Raw genomic sequence first — 12050 nt, 5'->3', positions numbered from 1 at the left:
CCAAAATGCCAGTCTTAAGACAGAAAACATGGTAATCTGACCTGAATTCGCTATACGTTTACTGAAACGCGAATTTAATTATTACTTTGTGGAGGACGCTGATTTTTCATTGAGCTCATCAGTGCAGTTTTTTTTTTTTTCACTTTTGGTTTGGCAGTAGATCTCAACCTACAAATATTAATTTTATGACCGGCTACTCCACTACCAGACTAAAAGAGACTCGAACGAATCTGTATGATGGTAAAGAGGTATTGTCAGATGGTAGTTGTGGATTACCAACACATGCCTGTTTACGAGTAGATAGCTCACATGGCGAACGGATACCTTCTCTGTTCGAAAGACATTTCGCAACACTGTTTTAATCTGTGGAAGTTTTCTAGCCCGATGAGATTCAGATATTTAGCAATGTTTTGAAGAAATGTAAATATGTAGTTTTCTGTGTAGTTGTTTTTTCATTTCCCTACGCCCGTAGTGTCTAACGTATATGTTTAGGGAGTAGGGGGTACTTGTGAGTTGAAACAAAGACTTTGAGGAAAGTATTCATGACAGGAGGCTACTGAATACTGAAGTAGTGGAAGCCTAACACCTTGCATATGAATATTGAAATACGGCGTCAAATTATTGTTAATGAGCGTGATGCCATTGCAGTAACCTCACTTTGGTATCTAGAAAGATCCTGGAGTAGGACACAGCTAGCGACTTCGTCTTACTTTTTGTCAAAATTTTATATATGGACATTATTCTCTGGTACTTCGTTAATCCCTACTACTCACATAAAAAGAAGTTTTGCATCACCTCGGTTCCGAGAGTTCCGGAATGTGTATAGAAAATTGGAATAGAGATCAACCTAAACATCATTTCCGCACTTTTTATTGCTCGTGGAAATCAAACCTTACATGTTGTTCCACCATAAAACGAGACCTTCAGAGGTGCTGGTCCAGATTGCTGTACACACCGGTACCTCTAATACCCAACAGCACGTCCTCTTGCGTTGATGCATGCCTGTATTCGTCTTGGCATACTATCCACTAGTTGATCATGGCACTGTTGGTCCAGATTGTCCCACTCCTCAACGGCGATTCGGCGTAGATCCCTCCGAGTGGATGGTCCGTCACGTCGTCCATAAACAGCTGTTTCCAATCTATCCCAGGCATTTTCGATAGGGTTCATGACTATAGAACATGCTGGCCACTCTAGTCGACCGATGCCGCTATCCTGAAGGAAGTCATTTACAAGATGTGCATGATGGGGGAGCGAATTGTCGTCCATGAAGACGAATGCCACGCCGATATGGTTGCACAATAGGTCGGAGGATGGCATTCACGTATCGTACAGCCGTCATGGTACCTTCCATGACCACCAGCGGCGTACGTCGGCCCTACGTAATGTGCCCCAAGACAGCAGGGAACCTTCACCTTGCTGCACTCGCTGGACAGTGTGTCTAAGGCGTTCAGCCTCACCGAGTTGCCTCCAAACACGTCTCTGACGATTGTCAGTTTGAAGGCATATGCCACACTCATCGGTGAAGAGAACATAATGCCTATCGTGAGTGGTCCATTCGGCATGTTGTCGGGGCCCATCTGTACCGCGCTGCATGGTGTCGGGGTTGCAAAAATGGAGTTCGCCATGGACGTCGGGAGTGAAGTTGCGCATCATGCAGCCTATTGCACACAGTTTGAGTCGTAACACGACGTCCTGTGGCTGCACGAAAAGCATCATTCAACATGGTGGTGTTGCTGTCAGGGTACCTTCGACCCATAATCTCTGGGCAACTGTCATTTACTGCCTTGGGCGGCCGGAGCGCGGCATGTCATCGACAGTTCCTGTCTCTCTGCATCTCCTCCATGTGCGAACAACACTTACATTTAATTTCAGCGGAGTATGTATCGATTTTTGTATGCTGAACAAGTCTTTTCAACGACCTTTTCATTTCGATTTCTATAGAATTTTCCTGCGCCCATTTCTATATACATGGTGACAATTATCGAACTAAATGAAATAAAATCGTCGTAACTTCTGAACAGTTTGCGTTAGGACGTTAAAACTGCGCGGTGGCCAGCGGGTTAAGATAGGGATTAGTATGCGCATGTGGACGCACCTTGTTATTGTCGGCCATTTGCACATGATAACGTCACGGTACAGCGTGCCTGAGCGTATGGCGCTTGTGAAGGCCTACTATGCGAGCAGTAAGAGCCGAACTGCGGCTTAAAGGAAGTTTGCGACCGAGTGCAAACTGAAGATAAACGGCCCAAGCCTGCTAACAATCAAGATTTGTTCCCCAAGTTTGAGAGAACGGGTAATGTTCGTTATGGCTGTGTTGGCAACGTCGGCCGTCCAAAAATGGGGGAAACGCCTGAAAACATGGAGACGACACACGCTGGGTTTTAAACTAGCCCCAGTATATCGATCAGACGAGCTGCACAACAGGTGGGAATCAGCAGGGAGACACTACGGCAATTTGTTATTGAAGACCTGCATCTCTTCGCATACAAAATTCAAACCTATCAGCCATTAAGCTCCAGGGCCGTGGAACAATGGCTGTGTTTCGCCAACACTGTCGTCCACAGAACTGACGAAGAGGACTTTGATGTGAATATGGTTTGGTTTACTGACGAAGCCCAATGCCATTTGAATGGTTTCGCCATAAGCAAAATTGGCACACTTAATAGACTGAGAATCCGCATTTCGCAATCGAGAAGTCTCTTCACTCTCAACGTATGGTCGTGTGGTGTGCAGTTTCCAGTAACAGAATAATCAGCGCAACATTTCTTGATGGCACGAAGACTACCGAACGGTATGTAGAGGTTTTGAAAGATGATTTCATCCCAGTTATCGAAAGTGACCATGATTTCGACAAGACATGGTTAATGCAAGACGGAGTTCGACCCCTTCGAAGCAGGAGTGTTCTGTAGGAGCTTATGGGGACCTCATTCTGGATCTGCGGTACCCAGAGGCCGCTGGCATGGACATTGATTGGCCGCCATATTTTCTGGATCTGAATACGTGCGATTTATTTTTGTGGAGCAGTATTAAAGACAAGTTGTACAGCAATAGCACCAAAACCACTGCTTAGCTGGAAACACCATTCATGAGGTAATCGACAGCATCGATGTTGCGACACCTTAGCCGATAATGCAGAATTCTGCTATGCGTCTGCGCCACATCAAACCCAATAATGGCAGGCCTATTGAACATGTCGTAACCTAAATCCGAATATCTGTAATCACGCTTACATGTTGAATAAAGTTTGTGCACACCGTAGTTTGTAACTAATTTACTTTTTTTTCATATAGCTCAATAATTGTCACCATGTAGCTTCCCTGCACATTCCATTCATTTCATTCCTAATTGACATCCACTGCTGTGTTCTCATATTTCACTGAAAATTTTGCAGTTCCCTCTTCCGTCGCTCAGTCAAGGTAGTCCTATTTTCACCAAACGTTTCTCAGCATTTACTTTTCTTGTACCAATGTTTTTTTGTTCAACTTCTTTTATCGCCCTTTTTAATGATTTCAGTTCTTCCTCATTCGAATCATCTAAAGCAGTACCCATTGTCACTGTATGTGCAGCCCTAGAGAACTGAAAGCCAGTCTGATCATTTATCAATAGCTTTGTCTATAATTTTTATGTCGCGTTCATTGTGTGACACGTATTTTGGAGGAAGCACGATGTGTGTAGCTACCATCTCTAAAGCGAGTTCACGGGATTTTGTAAGTAAGGCTATTCGCGAAGCACCGAGACTTTATCGTAACGTTTCCCTCTGAAATCTATTGACGACGTCTGTGACACTATCCTAATGAATAAACGTATCCATGACTAATCGTACAGCTCTCCATTGAATCTTTTCTGTGGCTCTCGTTAATTTCATTTGACGTGTGACCCTTACTCCAGATTCGAATATAATAAATATCCTGGAGAAGGAGAAACGTCTGTCGACAGATCAGCACGGTTTTATAAAGCATCGATCGTGAGAAATTATCCTCATTCTTATATCACGTACGCTGCGAACAATGGATGAAGAGCAACAAGCAATTATTATATCCCTAGACACCCGAAAATCGTTTGACACAGTGCTCTCTGCCTACTGTTGACGATGGTCCGAGTATATGGATTAGCTTCCCAGATATGAGAGTGCGTCTAGGATCTGTATTGCAGTAGAATCCAGTTTGTGGTCCCCTATGGCAAGTGTTGATTAGAGACAAGGTAATGATCAGTAATGTCACAGGTAAGGGTGGCAAGACCGCTCTTATTGTCTGCATACGGGAATGTTCTTACGGACAGGCTGAGGAGCAATGTGCATCTGTTTGCTGATGACGCTATGATGCACTGGATGATGTCGACATTGAGTGACTCTAGGAGAATACAAGGTGACTTAGTCCGGATTTCTATTTGTTTTAGTGAATGACGCCTAACTCTGTATGTAGAAAAATGAGTAGGAAAACAAACTCATAATGTTCAGATACAGCATTAGTAGTGTCCTTGACACTGTGACGTCGTTTAAATATCTGGGCGTATCGTTGCGAATCGATATGGAATGGAATGAGCGTGTGAGGATTGTATTAGGCAAGGCGAATGCTCGACTTCGGTTCATTGGGAGATTTTAGGAAAATGTGGTTCATCTGTAAAGAACAACGCGTATGGAGCACTAGTGCAATCCATTGTTGAGTGCTGCTCGAGTATCTGGGATCCCCACCACATCGGATTAAAATAAGACATCGAAGCAATTTAGGGACGAGCCACAAGAGTTCGTACCGGTAGGCTCGATCAACAGGCGAGTATTACGGAGACGCTTCGTGAACTTAAATGGGATTCCTGGTGGGAAGGTGACTTTCTTTTCGAGAAACACTATTGAAAAAATTTAGAGAACTGGCGTTTGAAACCGACTGCAGAACGATTCCACTGCTGGCAACGCACATTTGGCGTAAGGAGTATGAACATGAGCCAAATTAAAGTACTTATGGAGCCATATAGACAACCGGATTTCTCTCGCCCTATTTTCGAGTGAAACGGAAGGAAATGACTAGTAGTGGTACAAGATACTCTCCGCCATGCACCACAAGGTGGCTTTCGGAGTATGTATGTAGATGTAGATGCAGAGTCACAAACAACACTAAATAAATGATTGAGAGAGGGATTTGTAATCCACCTGTTTCATACAGGAGTGAATGACAACGAGACAGATGGAAAAAAGTAAGTAAACTGTGTATTGTTTAAAAAGTAGTAGCCTTAACTGTTCAAATATTTATCCCACTGTGACACAGAGAGATCAGTACTTGCATGGAAAAATGTTGACAGTTGGCTGCAGAACCATGATTAAACGAACGGGTCCGAAGCCAATCGGCCGTTACTAATGTCTTTCTTCAGGGCTCCTAAATAACGGAAATCGCATGGGGAGAGATCGAGACTTAATGGACAATGTGTAAGGGCTTGCCAGCGGAACTTCTGGCGCATTGTCGATGCTACCTTGGCAATACGTCAGCAGGCATTATCGTGCAACAGAATTATGCGGTCCGTTGATATTCCTGGGTGTTAGGACTTGATGCCGCGCTTCAATTATTGTGAGGTGTCCACGTGGGTCCATATGCTACCAACGTTATTTCGACAACGCTGCAGAAGCTTCGCCCTTACGCACTTACACATCCTCCATACATTCCCCACCTCTCATCACGCGATTTCCATGTATTTGAGCGCAGAAGAAACGGAGTCGTGGACGTCGATTTATTTTGGACGAAGTGGTGCACTTTTGGGTACACTCACGGTTGTGTAGGTAACCTTAAATATTTTTCCGTCAATGCGTTGACGGTCTTAGTCACAGTGTGATAAATATATTAACATTTACGACAATTACTTTTACAATAGTGACCAGTTCACTTACTTCCTTTGCACCGGTTTCGTTTTCATTTGACTGCCACGTATATTACGTTCATCATGATCATTATTTCAATAAATTCCGTGATTAAGCTGTCCCTGAATAGTACTGCTCGTACCACGATACACGTCTTGTTCTATTTCATTTCATGACTGAATTCGAGCTAGTGCTTGGTGATAAGTGATGTGCTTGATTGGTTCATTCAAGTGTGTCGGTAATGTTCCTTACGCCTCTCCTCTAATATTAAGATAGCCTGCTGCACGTTACGACATGGCACATTTGCGTGAAGTGGGATACGAACCCGGCTGCTGGAGACCTTGATGTGTCTTAAAACTACAAATGATACGTTCTGTATTTGTTGACTGGAGGGAAATACATTGGACGCCCTGTTTCCGTAGGAGTCTTTCGATATGTCACCTCGTAGAATCGGGTGTACTGCCGGTGGTCTGCGTCTTCCCAACACGATATTTCGACGTCGTAGCTCGGCGTCGCCATCAGTAGACGCCGAGTTACGACGTCAAAATATCGTGTTGGGAAGACGTGGACCACCGGCAGTACACCCGATTCTATGAGATGACAACAAATCTCCGGGAAATTCTTAGAAATTGTATTCTTTTGTTATGTCCAAGAAGATGTAAGGAACATCAGCGACACAGCTGATTAAAACAGCCAAATAAATCAGTAGTCGGCAAGCTCACTACAAATATAATCGTGAAATAAAATACGTGACCATTACATTGGTATGAACGCTTAGTTTATCGGAAAACCTAATAAAGGAGGCTATCAAAACTAAGATGCCCCAGTACCTTATACACTGTGACGAAGTTTTCAATTCAAACAGGCCACTGTGAGCGGCAACTACCCCGCCAACCAGAGCTGGAAAACGATAGATAAATGTGTGTTTCGCGAAAAACCAGTGCGGCCTCTAGAGCAAAAATGAACACCGAAGGATGTTGCGCAGGGGGCGCCTGGAGTCGAATTCGGCTATGAATATCAGTGCCTCACTTACAGTACCTCGTAGTCTTGGGTCGGGATTCAGCCAGCGAGTACGCAGAACAACACAACCTGCAGCAGCTGAAGAAGCCGTGTGTGTCGGTCATCGGAACATTGTGCATCAAGTGGACACAACATACAAAAGTACCCTGTTCATATACCTTGCCGAGGAAATCGGAGAGATCACATTGCAGAGAATGGAGCTTCCGCCGATGATTGTGAGCAAGCTAGCGAGGTTAAGGACAGCTGCTCACAAGGAACACCTTGAGTGCGAGGTCAGTTTTTAGTAAGGCTCATTTGCAAGTGCTTTGTTGACAGGAAAAATATTACCTGCTAATGACTCACAATGTGGATCAGGAGGGCGACAGAAAATGAGTGTTCGGGAGTTGCAGAGAACGACCTTCTGTGGTATGTATGAGCTGCACTTCATTAAACAGAAATCGTCGACGTTAAAGAAGTGTTCAGAACACGCCATTAACTTGCACCATGAACATCGAATGAAAAATGGCGCACCACAGTGATCACGAAGGTTCACACATTCCTGGGGGGTCAAAAACAGTGCACGATGTTCAGCCAGGTATCCACTCCTAAAGGATGCATGCAGAATCATGTTGGTGAAATGGGGTGATGAAATTGATGGAATGTGACAGCATCAAAATGAATGCGAAACAGTGTGTCGTGGACCGTATCGTGAAATTGGCTATCTTTTAAGGCGTAGCGGTAATATGTTTTATAGGCTCGAAAGAAACAGACATCCAGAGGTTCAATTTGTCCAGAAGTTCCAGCTACTACGAACTCCAACCTCGCACACTTCTCAGGAGAAATTGTTTGCTCTAAAGAAGTATCGTATTTATATGCAGACCAGAAGTCAAGCAAAAGCAAGTAATTTTGACCAGCTATTGGCCGAAAGCAGCATTCATACCATAGATGTAGTTCTCTTACGCCCAGGTTCCCTCTTTTGCTTTCTGTGACGTAAGCATTCACCACTGCTCTTGCAAGATCACACACACGAGAAACGATAGTATGAGGCAAAGCGTCTTCATCTTCTCACAGCGCAATAAATAACTCTACCGTCAATATACCACCGAGATTTGCAATCGGCGTAATTGTACTCGTTTATTAATCCGCTAAGGCGCTGGTGTTAATTAAGCTTGATAGAATTCTCTTGGTACCTCTAATTTCCAGGGTTCCTTACGTATGCATTTCCTGTTCAAATACCGATTGGTCGTCGTTGAAAACCAATTCCATACTGAACGATGAGATAAGTAATAAACATCAGCCAATTTTCGACCCGATTCCGTAGTTCGCTGTGCACCGTCAAGTTGATGCTTAGTTTGAAATTTAGTTATTTTACGTCTTCCAGTTCTGTAGCACTGTTTGAAATTATGCGACCATCCATTGCTTCCCTTCAAATCACTGTAATGTGTGTCGAGCGCAATCTGATGTGCATAATGTAGTACGCCACTAACATGCACATCCTGCAAAATTCTATCGAGTGTAGCAAACTATCAGTGTTGAGACAGCCGCTGAGCCGAGAGGACGCCCAGCAGAGCAGCAGCAGTAGCACTTGTCTGGTAAACTGTAAATTAATTTAGTCTTTGTTTTTTTATATGAAGCTGGTACCTGTACAGATACCATTGGTGATCCTGCAGCTCTCGAAGAATGAAATTGTAATGAAATCCAGACCTGTAGCTGCTTACACGCGTTGATAAATGTCAACGGGGACAGTTGAAAAATGTGTGCCAAGACCGGGACTCGAACATGGGACCAGCAGCTTACATGGCAGACGCTCTTTCCGACTTTTTTTTGGGGGGGGGGGGTCTCCTTCCTCCCCTTCAACCCATCTTTACGCTCGCCAATTTCTGTCTTCTCGGCCTAGCTTCTAAGCCGTTAAAAGAACGTTTAATACAAAGGATGCTTCTTCTGCATCAAGAAAAGAAACAATGTTGTCACTGCAGTGGAAATTTCAAGGTGCGTTGCTTCTGCAGCAAAGGAAACGTTTCATTCCTGTCGGTGACTCTTCGCTCCAAAACTTTTGTTTTTATCTTATTTTGTTGTTTTTTTTTGCTTTTCTAACTTTTTAATACACAAAAATAAGTTTTTTTACATTTTTTATTTCCAATATTCTTGGCGTGAGATATCTCGGCTTATTGACGGCACTCAACGCTCGTCTTCTCGAGGGTTGCCTATTATGGTCTACCCCAAGCATATAGCTTGGTCTCGTTTCTTTTTCCCCATTTGTATGTGATCTTCTATGTCGGCAGTTGTCTTCTCTTAGCACTGAGTGCCCAATTGCCGGACGCCACACACTGGTTGTGATGTGGAGTATATGAACGCGAAAAAAAAAAAAAAAAAAAAGACACTGCCATCAACGTTATTAACAGTCGGACGCAGTGCATACACCTACTTCGTCGTTCCTTGTTCGTTTTATTTTCATCGTCTTTGTCGTTCATAATGTCGTTATTCTCAATGCTGGTATATAGTTCGCGAACTTTTGTCTGTATTTGTCATCCTGCGTCAGCAGTTGTACTTGTGTGGCTAGATATACTCTGTAGCCCTGGTAAGATGGCGCATCTTCGGCTTGAATTAGGTAATGCAGAGTATGTCCTGTCAGCCATGTCCATATATTTTTCTTCGTGATGGGGTAGTAAGTGCCATCATGTTGCAACACCGATGTGATGGAGATTGTCTGTCTAGCAGTCCTGCAGCTAGAGGCAAGGTTCGTTCTGCACCATTCCCAGACCAATTTATTTTCTCTCCAGATACATCTGTGTTGCAAGTTGTCTATGAGGGCACACTCCCCACATCTGTCAGTTGCCGGCAGTCGTATTCTCTCCGACTGAGCCATCACGGACACGCCGATAGTGCGACTACAGGGGCTTATCTCTGCCACGCTCCCCGTGAGACCCTTGGTTCCAACTTAATGTCCTGACAATACATTTTTAGTGCCCCTGCCGACTATATTCCGTAACCTCCCCGCAAAATATAAGACAATGATAATGAGCCAAATGTTGTCTTCCCACAAAACTGAATAATTAAGAATGAACCAAGCGTAACCTCCTTGCAAAATTAAAGAATAATAATGGCCCAAATGTAAAGTCCCCACACAATTAAGGAATGAAGATTGATCGTAAAACCACACTATATTAATTAAATAATGAACTATAAACTGAATGTGTAAGATCTCAACAGAAATTATTAAACCTGATAAATTTTATAAGGGCAGCAGCGCTGACCTTTGGCCATGTGAAATAATTAAACCTGATAAATTCTTACCTCAGTAAAACTGCATCTATATCTGCTCTTATTTTTCGGCACAGCTCCGTGCAATGCTGGCCCATATTTAATTTTGATTCTTGGAGGGAATGCATAGGAAGTATTATTTAACTTGAAATGAATCTTTTTCTTTAAAACAGTTACTGTAAAAGAAAATTATTATTGGGGGCAATTCTTGAACAAATTAATTACAATTAACGCTGCTTCATTACCTTCAATAACAATATACCTCGTCCTGAATCGTGACCAGAGATGCAAGGACAGCACGCCGACGACGCATGCCGACGACCGCTCAGTACAACCGTCCACTCGCTACACGCAACTGCACCAGACTACTACTGCCGACAGAGTGCAACGCGCAACTGAACTACTCTCTCTGCCCACTCCACACACACCACTGAATTCTCGTGCGGTCAAGCGCAGACTAGCAACGATAAATAACTCTCTGGTCAGAGATTCTGTCATGCCTCGCCATCGCTGGTAATGAATACATATGAAACGTACGCGTTTCATAACCCTCCACTGGGGGGGGGCAAAAATTTGGCAGCGATGGTGAGTCATTTGGACTTTCCATGAGCAACAATTTTTTTCTTAACTTATTAACTTTACAAACAGAGAATATACAGATGTAGAACACGAAGTAAATACGGTGCACATGCACCGAGTACAAAACATATTAGGCAATAACAAAATGTGAGTACAAAACATATTAACAAATGACATAAGTGCACATGCATTGAAAAATTCTTCAGAGTTTTCACAACAAATAGACATAATGAGTACATATCTCATTGACAAATGACATAAGTGCACATGTACTGAAGTAGTGAACATATCAGCAAATCAAAAAAAAATGTACATACAATGAGTAGAAATCATGTTAGAAAAATGACAAAAGTGCACACACACTATAATTCAGAAAATATCAGCAAATCAAAAAAATGTATTGGTCATGAATATAAATCATATTAGCAAAAAAATGATTTTCACTATGTTACAAGAATTAGGATAGAAAAGGAAAGGATTGCATCATGGTTGTAGCACTTTAGGTTGCATGCAGCTGCACTGAAAGTCCATATCTTTCTACTGGAGCACAACACCAAGTGAAACAAATCTGAAGTTCTTTTCCCAGAAGTATTAATCAGTGTAGCCAAGACACTGAAATGTCGTAATAATATTCCATGTCATCATTTTGCTAGTACATTAGGTACACCAAACAGTGGGACCATAATAACGTCTCCATCGCTTACGGTGGTGGACAGCATGTCGTGTTAAAACCACGTTCTTGTAAGGTACACCAACGTAGAATTAGTGCAAAACCCAAATATAGTGCTCCATGATCAAGAGGATATACAGGACAAACGGATATTGCAGTAATTCAAGGTAGTTAGGTCAGAAGGTGAAGGACATTAAGTCACATACTAGTCTTCACTGAGAATTACATTAGTAGTTTGCGGCATTCATTGCCCAGTTATTGAACATTTCTGTACCATGTATGTAGTATTACAGAATAATATTCATAAATTGCTTTACAGAGAACATTGGCACTCATTGCCTAATTACAAATCATCAGAAGTCATTACATAACCGAGCAAGGTGGCGCAGTGGTTAGCACACTCGACTCGCATTCGGGAGGACGACGGTTCAATCCCGTCCCCTGCCATCCTGATTTAGGTTTTCCGTGATTTCCCTAAATCGCTTCAGGCAAATGCCGGGATGGTTCCTTTGAAAGGGCACTGCCGATTTTCTTCCCCATCCTTCCCTCACCCGAGCTTGCGCTCCGTCTCTAATGACCTCGTTGTCGATGGGACGTTAAACACTATTCTCCTCCTCCTCCTCCTCAATACATAATTATATTCGTGTGGTGTTTTACAGAAAACATTGGCACTCATTTCCTAATTACAAATCATCA

The 12050-nt window shown here is 43.1% G+C and overlaps 1 non-coding gene across 1 annotated transcript; it reads left to right on the top strand.

Annotated features, from left to right (window-relative positions):
• Nucleotides 1-11728: 11728 nt before the first annotated feature.
• Trnaa-cgc lies at nt 11729-11801 on the top strand. The gene has a single exon. It is a non-coding gene; the product is annotated as a tRNA-Ala (tRNA).
• The last annotated feature ends 249 nt before the right edge of the window (nt 11802-12050 follow it).

Source organism: Schistocerca piceifrons, chromosome 3, assembly GCF_021461385.2.
Source record: "Schistocerca piceifrons isolate TAMUIC-IGC-003096 chromosome 3, iqSchPice1.1, whole genome shotgun sequence".
Classification (NCBI taxonomy): Eukaryota; Metazoa; Arthropoda; class Insecta; order Orthoptera; family Acrididae; genus Schistocerca; species Schistocerca piceifrons.
This window is presented reverse-complemented; position numbering and strand designations above follow the sequence as displayed.